The following is a 12,998-nucleotide window of genomic DNA, read 5'->3' as shown; positions in this document are numbered from 1 at the left end:
GCTACTAGGAGAGACCACCTTAAGATAATAAAATTTGTAAAAGTTTGTTGTGGTTTACGATAAAATATTATTTCAACCATAAATTATGGAGTTGTGATTGTTTTAGAATTTTTCAGTTTTTTTTGTTTATACTTCAAGTGGTAATTTTGGACCATCTTTTTAATTTTATTCTTCATTCTTCAACTGGAAAAAGCACGGAATGAGTACAAGTTTTCATGCTTTTATGACATTTCTGCATGAAATCGATCCACATTTAAACCTGTCTTAATTGTATTTTCGTCATGATCGTTTTATCTTGTCGCAAATTGAGTTAAGAACGCAATTTTGGCAGACCTTCATAGATCCCTAAAATTCAATTTTCATTCTGAGATTTCCCTCAAAAATCGGAAAAACTCCGTGCATTGTCCTCACTCTTCATGTGAAAGAAGTTTCAATCTTGTCATGCTATCTTGACACACCCTGAAAATTGGTGTAAGTGCGACAACTGGCCAAAGGGATTTTTTGACAGAACGCGCTTACATACCCGACTACTTAAAAAAACTCAGGACTCGTGGTGTAGGGGTAGGCGTGGTTGCCTCTCACCCAGTCGGCCTGGGTTTGATCCCAGAAGGTCCGTGGCATTTTCGAGACGAGATTTGTCTGATCACGCCTTCCGTCGGACGGGAAGTAAATGTTGGCACCGGGGGGATGGAAGCTGAGGTGCACAAAAGGTTTGCAATTGCCTTAACAATCAACCCTTCGGATACCTAGTTTCAGTAGGAATCTCGCAATCGAGAACGCAAGGCAATGCCGTAGAGCGAATAATTTGATTTTTTCAGGACTCCAGTCACCAATTTTAACCAACAACGCACAATGGACAACGCACAGAATAATCAGCCAAATAAAAGGTGTTTGTTATTGTTTACATTGCGTGATCTATGTTTAGTCAAGGTGAAACATTAAAACGCGTTTTTCTCGGAACATCAAAAAGCGACGTATGACAAGATGGCACAATCGCGTCGATTTGAGAATACCCTGGAGTAGGTACTAACAAGTAACTAAAATCTGCTTCGGTGGTGTCGCTTGGACTCTCAACCTAGAGGGATCATCAGTACGAATCTCGGAGTGGAAGAGATCTTAGGTATAAAAAGAGATTGGGTGCTCTCCCCGTTTCAAGTCGTCGGACGCCTAGAACTGAGTAGAAATCTTGCAATAGAGACCGCCAAGACCTGGTTGTAGAGCGATTGGTTACGTTTTCGTTTTTCAGATGTCATATTGGGAGTCAGATTATCGCCTTCGGACAACTGTTGGCAAAATGCTGTCAAAGTTTTCAGAGGATTATGGTGCTCCCCTATGGATGCTTGCTTTATAATTCATCAGTTTCATGGATGTTGCTTACTAACATATAATTAGGAAACTTGGTAAGTTTCAACAACCTTGACCACCAAGAGTTGAATTTCGTTCCGAGCTTCGATTCCACAGATTGCAACCTCTAAATAAAGGGCCAAAACAAGTTGAACTGCCGTTGCATTCTTCCATGCAGAAGAAATGGTCACGCAAGCAGGGTACTTCTACCGGTGCGACCTGTTCAAATATCACAAAATGCCACGCGACCAAACCGAGGTGTGATCAATCATAATAGCACGCGGCGGCCATACTTGGCAAAAAATGGCAATAATTTGGTTCCCAATGGTCGAAGGTTTCGTTTGGGGTGTCTTTTTCACGGCCATCAACGGCAAACAGATGGACCGAAAATGTGAACTGCGTAGAGTCGGTTTGAGAAAGCGTTTAGGTAAATCCCAGAACTAATTGAATGAGTTGGGATATGGATTTTTTTTCAGGAATTGATTTATGTGCATGAGGAGTTCAGAAGCGAGATGGTGTATGTTTCCGATAAGATAAATGGTTGATGCCATTGGAATGTCCATTAGATTCCGTTAAGAGGCTGTTACCGGACAAATGGCAGCAAGTTCGACTGAGCTGTTCCGTGGATAAAGTTTCAAGCAGAATCTAGTCATACTGGTGTACACACTTAAGAGTGTCGATATCACCTTCGGATTCTTTGTCGATTTTAATGGCCACTTGATGGCTTCTGAAGAATAGCAATAAAAACGCGCAAATATCTTCGGCAGTTGCCTTTGGATAGCGTCTTAAACGATACCTACAACCTAGAGAGAGCCAGTACATTTGGCATAAAGTATATAAACAAGAATTTCGAAATTTACGCCCAATCTCTCGTAGCGGACAAGTTCTCCACGAAGGGGTTCATCGCGCCAAACTGGTCTCTTCTCTAACGCAATTCGACATGCCTACGCCAGGCAAGGTCTTCGGACGATGCGTCACTGCAATTAGCGATGGACACTCGCGCCAGGTCGACAAGGTCACCCGGTCAGAGTGATTCCACCACCAACAGCAGCTAATCGCTGGCGACAGCGTTATCAGGCATCCCGGGAGATATTGCCAAATTAAGCCATTAGGACCAGGCGGAGTTCAGCGAGTTTGGCGTTGGCTCGTCAACAAAGGCTGATTTTATGATCGATCAAAAATCCATAACGGGGCGTCTTCGTCGTCAGTTGATTGACAGCTGCTGGCGGGTGCTGATTAGGTGGAGAGACATTTTAGGAAATGTTAGATTGGGTTTGCTGCAACCTGCATTGGGAGATCTTAACTTTTAGGATAAAAGTGACTGTCAAACTGTGGCTGGGATCTATGACCTTCCGTTTTGAAAAGAAGCTGTTTTAACAGAACTGTAAACCAAGCAAATTGCAATACGGTTTCTTGCATGAAACATGCAGTACACCAAAATCGTGAATTATTGTCATCTAGGGCGACTGCCATGTAGTTACACTGAATGTAATTTCTTCTGAAATTTATATTCCAAATACACTGAAATTCCGATGGTTTGACAACAACTGCTGTCAAACAACAGGGTCACTTTTAGTTTAACACCCTCATTACACAGAGCTCACACTTACTACCGAACTTTGAATATGTGGGTGCCTTGTTAAAAGTGACAGTTCGTTACTTTCTAGTTTGACTTTGTCAAACCAATGAGTACAACAAAAAGTGTCAAACGAAACGAAAGTTTTCCTAGTTGTATAAACTAACCTCCTTTTGTCTAGAACCCAACCTAGCTTTACAATCGAGGTCGCTCCCACGTTCGCTGTCCATCAACTCTTCCAAAAAACCTCAACTTCAAATCCGACATGTCCATCACTTTCATCCTACACCACCGTTCCGTTCTACAGCGGGAACAAAATCCCTTTTTCTAGTCCGAAACCAGACGATCCGTGACGATAGTCTCAATTTCGCGAAGCAATTAAGCTTCTCGGTTTCTCCTTCGTCCAACTTGTTTTTGTTCGGGGGAGATTCCCGACGCTTGATCTTCTTCTCCTTCGCGCTAAAATCCAACACCCCGAAAGGTAGCGTTGGTTGTCCACTTGAGTCAGCGTGATCGCGCACGAACGAAAGAATTCCGAACCGGATCTTGTTTATATTCGTTTTCGCCGGGGGAGATTCTAAATTTATTCAGCGTGTTTTCGTTTTTTTGTTTTGCTTGTGTGTGTCCGTGTATTCGATTGACAACCGGTTGGATGCTGGTGTAACAACGATGACGTCGATCGCGGGGAGTTCAACGGCTCAAGTTTTAGGTGGAACGTCTCGTGTGGGTGTCACTTCTGAACCTTGCAACCTCCTCGTTTAGTACTCGGATCGTTAGAATCCGTTGGTTGGCTTACTTTGAGTACTTCCGCGTAGATCTTCAAGTGTTGCGGTGCAAATGAGCGATTGTGTTTGAGTTCTGAAAAAATCGCACTGAAGAGGTTAGGGTGAGTAATTCTGTGGAACTCCGCGGGGTATCTTCCAGAGTGGGTTGGAAACTTTGAACTCAAGTGGTCTTCAGTGTATCTTCTTCGTTCTAGGAAACAGATCACCCATAGTGAGTTGTCGGTAAAAGGCCTTGATCTATCCGATGTCGAGCATAATTTCTTGTATAGTACAGATTGGATCACCAATCGTAGCCAAAACATAATTTACCAAATAGGAACCAATTCAATTTGCTTCAACCACACGTTGATCACCTGCCTGGTCAGTTCCATACGAAGAGGAGGCCAATTCCCATGAACGCTCTGAGCTTGAGGATCGCGACTAGTCAAACAATTAAACCAAATTAGCGCCCCTCGTTGACTCGAATCATCAGGTTCTGGGGGATGATTGGATCTGATATTTGGCTGGCGGAACAAAGACTTGCGGAACCAACGTAAATGTCGATCGTTCCGACCTGTGTAGCGAGGAAGGAAGATAAATCAAGAGCAAGTTCATGAGCAGTATACCTGGGGCCAGACTGTACGCAGAATGACTGATGAGTGACTTTTTCCACGCTAAGCGGATCAGTAGCTCCAAGGTGACGATAGCTCAACACCACGATCCGACTGCACATCTGTAACGTGCGCGGACTTTCGTAGGCGTCGTGCATGAGGCGTCTAACCTTCGAACTACACCGTCGCGTCGATCAGCGTCGCCAAAACGGTATGGATAGAGGAATAGTTCTGCGAGCTGCTGAATTTCAGCTGATTCACTGCGGTGCCACCTTCGTTTGGCTTTTCTGTATTAAGTGCAAGCCGGTATGACTAATGGGAAATCTATTTTGGGAAGTAGTAAGGCATCGATTGAGTGTGGTAGAACCGAGTAGAGAATATAAAATAAGAAAACAAATTACCACTGAGTAATTGAGTTCGAAATCTTACCCATGATATCCCGCCTTGTTTAACGAAATACTAAAAACTTTAACAAGTTTGCGCAAAAATATACCAACTTTGATTGCATCTAAAATCAAAATAGGGTGAACTTAATCTTAACTGATTCAAACTGGCCAGACAATGATTCTCTGATGTCAATCAAATGAACTCAACAAAGAAGATCGTTACATTTACGCAAATGTTTCCGTCAACTCGTTTGATCGCTCATCTTTGCCCATCAAGTCAATCTTAAAACGCATGTCCGTAATCTCGTATAAAAGCCACAAGCTTGCGTGTTAACATCATGAGAAAAAAATAATGGATGAATCTCGCAGAACAAATCTTCATCCGGTTCTAGGATCCATGAGGAAAACGCGACATGACCATCAGCGAACTCATTTGCGCGCCCTCGAGGATCAATGTGTCGTGTTCACCGCTTTACCGTAGACGACTTGGTCTACACGACAAGGACATCCTCGGGCGATTTAGATCATTAGATCGACAACCCACCGTCCAGCATCGTCAACTTGTCTGAGGGTTGAGCACCGAGATGGATCGCAGACGGGACTTTGAAAAAAAAAATCATGCAATGAAGTAATTAAGTCGGCGATCATGAAGAAGCTGGTGCGAAAATCGGTGACCCTTGGGGGTCGGGCTGTGAAATGAAACTGACGTTGGGGAGGACGACCAACGACGACGACGATGGAGTATGGAGATTTATAAATGATAGCCATTTAATCGTTGGCCAAGGATGATTGGCGACACCATAAATCATGCAAAGGCGCTTCGCTCTAAGGACACTCTCCGGTGGGACGACGGAACGGGACAGATCATTAATGTCTTCATTTCGAGCGAACGGGGGCTGCTGCACGGACAGCTGGGTGTAGGGTTACCAGTGGAATTTATTGCTGGTTCGTTCAGTAGTTCAAGAACGAATGTGATTGCTGAGGTAGAAATGGAAAGTAAGATTTGTTAAGTGTCGCTTTCAGAGGTTTTCAATTTTTTTGTTGATGTCTGTATATTTTTTTCAGACACTTAAATTTCTCGTATTTATATTAGATGTTCAAAAAAAATATTTGTCTTGAAAATGTTTAGGACAAGTTAAGATTATATTTAGGATCAATCTATCGTTCATTATCGTTATCGCCATTTCTAATCTAATCTAATCACTTTATCACTAATTTTTTTTATAGTTTTTTTTTTGAAAAATACTCTTTTTTCACAAAATACCGTATTTTTACAAAACTACTCATAATTTCAAATTTTTGAATATAAGTATCAAAAGGAACGATTTTTTATGCTTTTTCACTTCATTAAAGTTTTCTCATTTCATTAGAGTTTTTTTTGTTAAAAGTTAAATTTTTCACAAAATACCGTATTTTTCGAAAATACTCAAATTTTTGGAATTTGCAATATGAATATCAAATGAAGTGAAATTTTGTATACTTTATTGTTTAATGTTTTTTTCGAAAATGTAAAATAAGTCACAACGTGCGGTATTTTTTTCAAAAATATTCAAATTTTCAATTTTTGAAATATGGGTTTCGATCGAAGCACAATTTTGTATGCTTTTCACTTTATTAGAGTTTTTTGGAAAATACAAAAAAAAAAAAACATCGCAAAATATCATAATTTGAAAATGCACATCAAATTTCTCTTCGATAAATACGGTATTTGTGAACATTTAAGTATTTTCATGAAAAAAAATAACAACTTGAAAAGCATACAAAATTTTGTTTCGTTTGATACCCATATTGTAAATCTTGAAGATTTTATTATTTTTGAAAAAATACGGTATTTTGATAATATTTTTGTTTAAAAAGAACTATAAAAAAGAGAAAATGCCTTCAAAGTTTCCCTTCGTTTGATACCCATATTGCGAATAATTAAATTAGAGTACTTTCGATAAAATACGGTATTTTGTAAACAAATTGAGTTTTTCTTTTCCTAAAAATATATTCTTTTGGAAGCATTGAAAATTTAACATGATAAGGTAGAATTAAGGGCAGCAAATGACCAAGAACGTTTAAGCTGCCAGAAATAAATCAATTGACAACAACAACATCGTTGAATTAAGTCGATTGGCGATAATATTATCGCCGATAGAATTATCGAAATTAATCTCGATAATTTTATCGTTAACAACCTTGCTGTCCATTTTCCCAAAATTTACTTTGTATAATTATTAGTTCCCTTTGTATTTAAAAATAACCTTTATGAACTTTGTTTAGCCAACCCATTTGAGTTGTTTTTTTTTCAAAAGAAATAAAGAGAATATTGATTGAACTCAACAAAACTTCTTCATTATATGTTTTCATTACTTAAAAACCACAATATTGCAAAATAATTTGCAAATCATAAACATTGTTATTCAGCATTCCACAGTTGAAGCTAATGAAGACGTTACGTTAGCTCAGGTCAAAGTTTCGCCACAGCGCAAACATTCTCATAATCATTCAAACATTATTTTTCAAACTTGCTGAAGAAAAATACGCTAATGACAAACTGCAACAATTTATTTGAACCGCAATCAGGTTGAGCAACACGGCTCCAAGCTGGCAACTACAAAATAGCATGTCAATTGACCATTCGGCCTAAACTTCTTCATTGCGCGCATCGCAGTTTCTAAGGTAAGAATGCTGAATATATATTACCATCCGACGATTATTAGCACGAAATAAGCAACGAATCATCCAAGGAATTTATTGAGTGCTAATGCGTCATTAACATTTTATGCATAAAATATGAAATTCATATAAAAAATCGTAGATCTCAATCATTCGTGCTTGGGGGCTCACGACGACAACAAAAAAATCTTATACTAAGCTTCGAGTTCAAACCTTAGAGATCCTTGGCGGACTCGGACGCATCGTCGTCGTCGTCGTCGTCAGACTTTGCCCATTTGGTCGCAGGGTGATCAGTTTCAGAAGCCAACGGGGTTGACCTTTTCCGCGGTGCCATCATCACCCGAGAGCCTTCTCGGAGGACATATTCTTCACGGTGGGGCACGTAATAGGATTCTCCGCGCAACGGCGGTTAATTTTTCCTACTCACGCACACGCGGTTACTTGCGGTGGATCACGGTGTTCTTGTTTTAGTTTATTTGAAACAAATTAAAATTAAGTTTATAATTTCAAAAATAACTTTTCAAGGATTTCAATTATAAAGTTCAACCAAAATCCTTTCCTAAGAAACCGTGGTGTTAGACCGTGAAGGTATCATCTTCTATGTCCCGAGCGTGACACTAATCCTTTAATCCGGTCTACGGGCAACCAAGGTTTCAACACGCACGCGCTAGTGCGTCGTCACCCCGAGCGTAAGGGTACTTGCCACCGTTGTCGTAATAAAATTGATGATCTTAATGATGTTGTGATGCGCCGCTGTTGGCCAATATTCTAATTTCTCAACCCGCGGCTCTTAACGCCATCAGACCCGGGACCGGATGACACCCGACGACGAAGTGGTTACATCGCTCAAGGTCAGTACAAATTAGCCGCGAACAGATTAGCCAAGTCCAGTTAACTGGATATGCTAAATGCAGACGATTAAACTTTCAAGATGTGGCAGACGATTGCCAAACCACAAGACAGTGGCGCTCGCAGCAATTGTAAGCAAAATGTTTTCACCCGTGTCCATCAACAAGCCCAACATGGAGCACAAATGGAGACCAAACATTGAGAGATGAAGAGGTAGTGAACTAGAAAAAGGGGTTATCATTTTTCACAAATGAAAGGGTTGTACTACTGGTTATCTAAAATGAAAACATTCAACAAAATAAATAAGATAAGATTTTGGTTGAATCAACACCTATTTTACTATTTAAGACTTGTCAACCATATTTACAATTATTTGTTAAGCTAAAATTTAGCAGAATTTTTTTTTTAGTTTTTGCCTTCCTTAACTTACAGAGAAAAGGCTTTCACTCACTCACTCTAAAATTAACTTTCTAATTCGACCTCGTAGACCCACCTTCACGTATACCTAACAAATTAGAATCAAATTCTGAGCAAATATAATTGGCTTATTGGATCCGTCTACTCTAGTTAATATTATAAAGTTTAGAAAAGTACTTCAAAAATTATGCTTCAAACCATTATGAAGAATGTCAAGAAGATTGTAACAAGGGTGGTTTTGAAAGTAAACCAGTCATGTTATACATTTTCAGACCTTTCCCATTAGCATAAACATCGAAGATTTGATGACCCTATCAAAAGTTAGTAGCACTTAAGTGTTATTTATATACTTTTGGAGGCTGGATCTCAGCTATTTCTATGAAAATGATGTCCCTGTCCATCATGTGACACGTCGTTAGATAGATATAAAGACTTTTCAAATGAGCCTAAAACATCTATGATCTGATATCCCTATCAAAAGTTATGAGCACTTTTGTGTTGTTTATACAATCTTTGAAGCCGGATCTCAGATATTTCGATCGAAACGATGTATGGATCAACCTATTGTTGTATGCGTAATCAAAAGACCTATCAACGTGTTCAAAGATTAAAGATCTGACAACCCTATTGAGTCATCAGTAGTCAGAGTTTTACTTGTAGGTTAAACAGTTTTATTTTATCAATGTTGATAATATTAGGAAAGCATCAACCATCTAACAGGATTTAGTTTTTAGTTTTGGGTAATTCTCCGCCAACTCACACAGCAGTTGCCCCGACCCCTCTTCGATTTGCGTGAAACTTTGTCCTATGGGGTAACTTTTGTCCTGATCACGAATCCGAGGTCCGTTTTTGATATCTCGTGACGGAGGGCGGTACGACCCTTCAATTTTGAACATGTGAAAAAGAGGTGTTTTCGATAATTTGCAGCCTGAAACGGTGATGAGATAGAAATTTGGTGTCAAAGAGACTTTTGTGTAAAATTAGACGCCCGATTTGATGGCGTACTCAGAATTCCGAATAAACGTATTTTTCATCGAAAAAAACACTAAAAAAGTTTCAAAAATTCTCCCATTTTCCGTTACTCGACTGTAAAAATTTTTGGAACATGTCATTTTATGGGAAATTTAATGTACTTTTCGAATCTACATTGTCCCAGAAGGGTCATTTTTTCATTTAGAACAAAACTTTTCATTTTAAAATTTCGTGTTTTTTCTAACTTTGCAGGGTTATTTTTTAGAGTGTAACAATGTTCTACAAAGTTGTAGAGCACACAATTACAAAAATTTTGATATATAGACATAAGGGGTTTGCTTATAAACATCACGAGTTATCGCGATTTTACGGAAAAAAGTTTTGAAAAAGTTGGTCGTTATCGATCATGGCCATTCATGGTCACCCGCGACAGACACGGACGACGAAACAAAGAGAAACGCAAAAAGTAACTTTTTCAAAACTTTTTTTCGTGAAATCGCGATAACTCGTGATGTTTATGAGCAAACCCCTTATGTCTGTATATCAAAATTTTGTAATTGTCTGCTCTACACGTACACTTTGTAACCCTGCAACAAAAAAACACGAAATTTTAAAATGAAAAATTCTAAATGAAAAACACTTCAGAAAAGCATTAAATTTGCCATAAATGACATGTTCCAAATTTTACAGTCGAGTAACGAAAATGGAAGTTTTAAAACTTTTATAGTGTTTCGATGAACGTTTATTCAATTTAATCACGGGCAATTTGCCATAAAAGTCATGACACCAAATTATCTCATCACCGTTCAGGCTAAATGGAGTTGAAAACTTTTTAGATTTTGTTTTGGTTTTTTCGTTTAGTTTTTTAGTTTTCAGTTTTTTTTTTAGTTTTTAGTTTTTTAGTTTTTTAGTTTTAGTTTTTAGTTTTTGGTTTTTAGTTTTAGTTTTTTAGTTTTTAGTTTTTAGTTTTTAGTTTTAGTTTTTAGTTTAGTTTTAGTTTTTAGTTTTTAGTTTTAGTTTTTAGTTTTTAGTTTTGGTTTTTAGTTTTAGTTTTAGTTTTTAGTTTTAGTTTTTAGTTTTTAGTTTTTAGTTTTTAGTTTTTAGTTTTAGTTTTTAGTTTTAGTTTTAGTTTTAGTTTTTAGTTTTTAGTTTTTAGTTTTAGTTTTGGTTTAGTTTTTAGTTTTTAGTTTTAGTTTTTAGTTTTTAGTTTTTAGTTTTTAGTTTTTAGTTTTTAGTTTTTAGTTTTTAGTTTTTAGTTTTTAGTTTTTAGTTTTTAGTTTTAGTTTTTAGTTTTTAGTTTTTAGTTTTTAGTTTTTAGTTTTTAGTTTTAGTTTTTAGTTTTTAGTTTTTAGTTTTAGTTTTTAGTTTTAGTTTTAGTTTTAGTTTTTAGTTTTAGTTTTTAGTTTTTAGTTTTAGTTTTTAGTTTTTATTTTTAGTTTTTAGTTTTTAGTTTTTAGTTTTAGTTTTTAGTTTTTAGTTTTTAGTTTTTAGTTTTTAGTTTTAGTTTTAGTTTTAGTTTTAGTTTTTAGTTTTAGTTTTTAGTTTTAGTTTTAGTTTTTAGTTTTAGTTTTAGTTTTTAGTTTTTAGTTTTAGTTTTTAGTTTTTAGTTTTTAGTTTTTAGTTTTTAGTTTTTAGTTTTTAGTTTTAGTTTTTAGTTTTAGTTTTAGTTTTAGTTTTTTAGTTTTTAGTTTTTAGTTTTTAGTTTTTAGTTTTTAGTTTTTAGTTTTTAGTTTTTTAGTTTTTAGTTTTTAGTTTTTAGTTTTTAGTTTTTAGTTTTTAGTTTTTAGTTTTTAGTTTTTAGTTTTAGTTTTTAGTTTTTAGTTTTAGTTTTTAGTTTTTAGTTTTTAGTTTTTAGTTTTAGTTTTAGTTTTAGTTTTAGTTTTTAGTTTTTAGTTTTTAGTTTTTAGTTTTTAGTTTTAGTTTTAGTTTTTTTTAGTTTTAGTTTTTAGTTTTTAGTTTTAGTTTTAGTTTTAGTTTTAGTTTAGTTTTTAGTTTTTAGTTTTTAGTTTTAGTTTTAGTTTTTAGTTTTTAGTTTTTAGTTTTAGTTTTAGTTTTTAGTTTTTAGTTTTAGTTTTTAGTTTTTAGTTTTAGTTTTAGTTTTTAGTTTTTAGTTTTAGTTTTAGTTTTTAGTTTTTAGTTTTTAGTTTTTAGTTTTAGTTTTTAGTTTTTAGTTTTTAGTTTTTAGTTTTAGTTTTTAGTTTTTAGTTTTAGTTTTAGTTTTTAGTTTTTATTTTAGTTTTAGTTTAGTTTTAGTTTTTAGTTTTAGTTTTTAGTTTTTAGTTTTTAGTTTTTAGTTTTAGTTTATTATTTAGCTACAATTTTACTTTTTAACATTGTGGCTTTCTCAGTATAAATTTTGTGAAATATGAGTTTTTTGACTATTATATGAGTTTCTCATGATGCTCTCATTTTTCCAACTCGTGTTTTCTCGGAAACTTTTAATTCTATTTTCAATGTTAAACTTTTAAACAAACCATTGTCAAATTTTTTGTAATGACTGCTGTTTACTATTAAAAATATTTCGAACTTTTAGAATCAAGAGTAACCTTTTGAAAGAGCTTAAAAACTAATTTTGGACCTTTTGAATGTTTGGCTGGATTTTAAATTTAGTTTTTTTAACAGAAAGGAGCAGAAAATGTCACAAAAGTTTTATTTTTAAAATAAAAATTCGTACCAATAGTTTCCGAAATATTTCCAGTTGACAATGCTTTGCAATTTCTTCAGCCCTGGCCCTTTGTCTGTGTCCCACTACTTCAAACGGCATTTTTCCTCTTCATTTGGGCAGACTACTGATTGCAGCCTAACTTAAAAGTTCACCCAAAGTGGCGTCTATTGGCACTTTACTAAAACATCATCTGCTAGGGTGGAGCCCAACCAGCAACCCCTTTGCCATATTTGCAAGTCGCGCATCTTAATGCCCCATTGTATTCCGACCTGTCTACCTAGCCGTAGTGATAGTGCGCGTGCGATGATCTACTTTTGAGATTTGGCCCCGTGCACTAATTTGTGGCGGAATGTGGCCTTTGTTTTTCCACGCGCAGCCCTGGAAAAACGCCAAGTTTAGTACTCAAAGTAGATCGAGCGTGGCAGATTTCACCGTCCAGTTGCGCTGGGAGGAAATGTTTCGCAAAACGTGCCCATTTTGGCTCGTGTAATGGAAAGATACGTTTCGGTGCGGAAATGAGTTTTTGCGAAAAAGGTAGTAATTTTGGAAGTTTGAAGAAGTCACACGTGTCCAATGCTCCCGCGCGCGATGAGTACAACCTGTTGGTAACCTTGAGTGGCGAGGTTCACGTTGATCTTCTGGTGACATTAAAATTAAACACTGGAGATGACTGCTTTCCGGTGCCAGCGACGACGTATGTTTTGGCTAACCTCTCCGGGCTTAGCCGTTTCTTAGTGTGATGATTTATTGTTA

General features: G+C 36.5%; 1 pseudogene; it reads left to right on the top strand.

Moving 5' to 3' along the window:
* The window catches only part of LOC6033094, a 35,362-nt pseudogene extending 32,963 nt beyond the window's left edge, over positions 1 to 2,399 (top strand).
* Positions 2,400 to 12,998: the final 10,599 nt, after the last annotated feature.

Source organism: Culex quinquefasciatus, chromosome 2 (assembly GCF_015732765.1).
Source record: "Culex quinquefasciatus strain JHB chromosome 2, VPISU_Cqui_1.0_pri_paternal, whole genome shotgun sequence".
NCBI lineage: Eukaryota > Metazoa > Arthropoda > Insecta > Diptera > Culicidae > Culex > Culex quinquefasciatus.
This window is presented reverse-complemented; position numbering and strand designations above follow the sequence as displayed.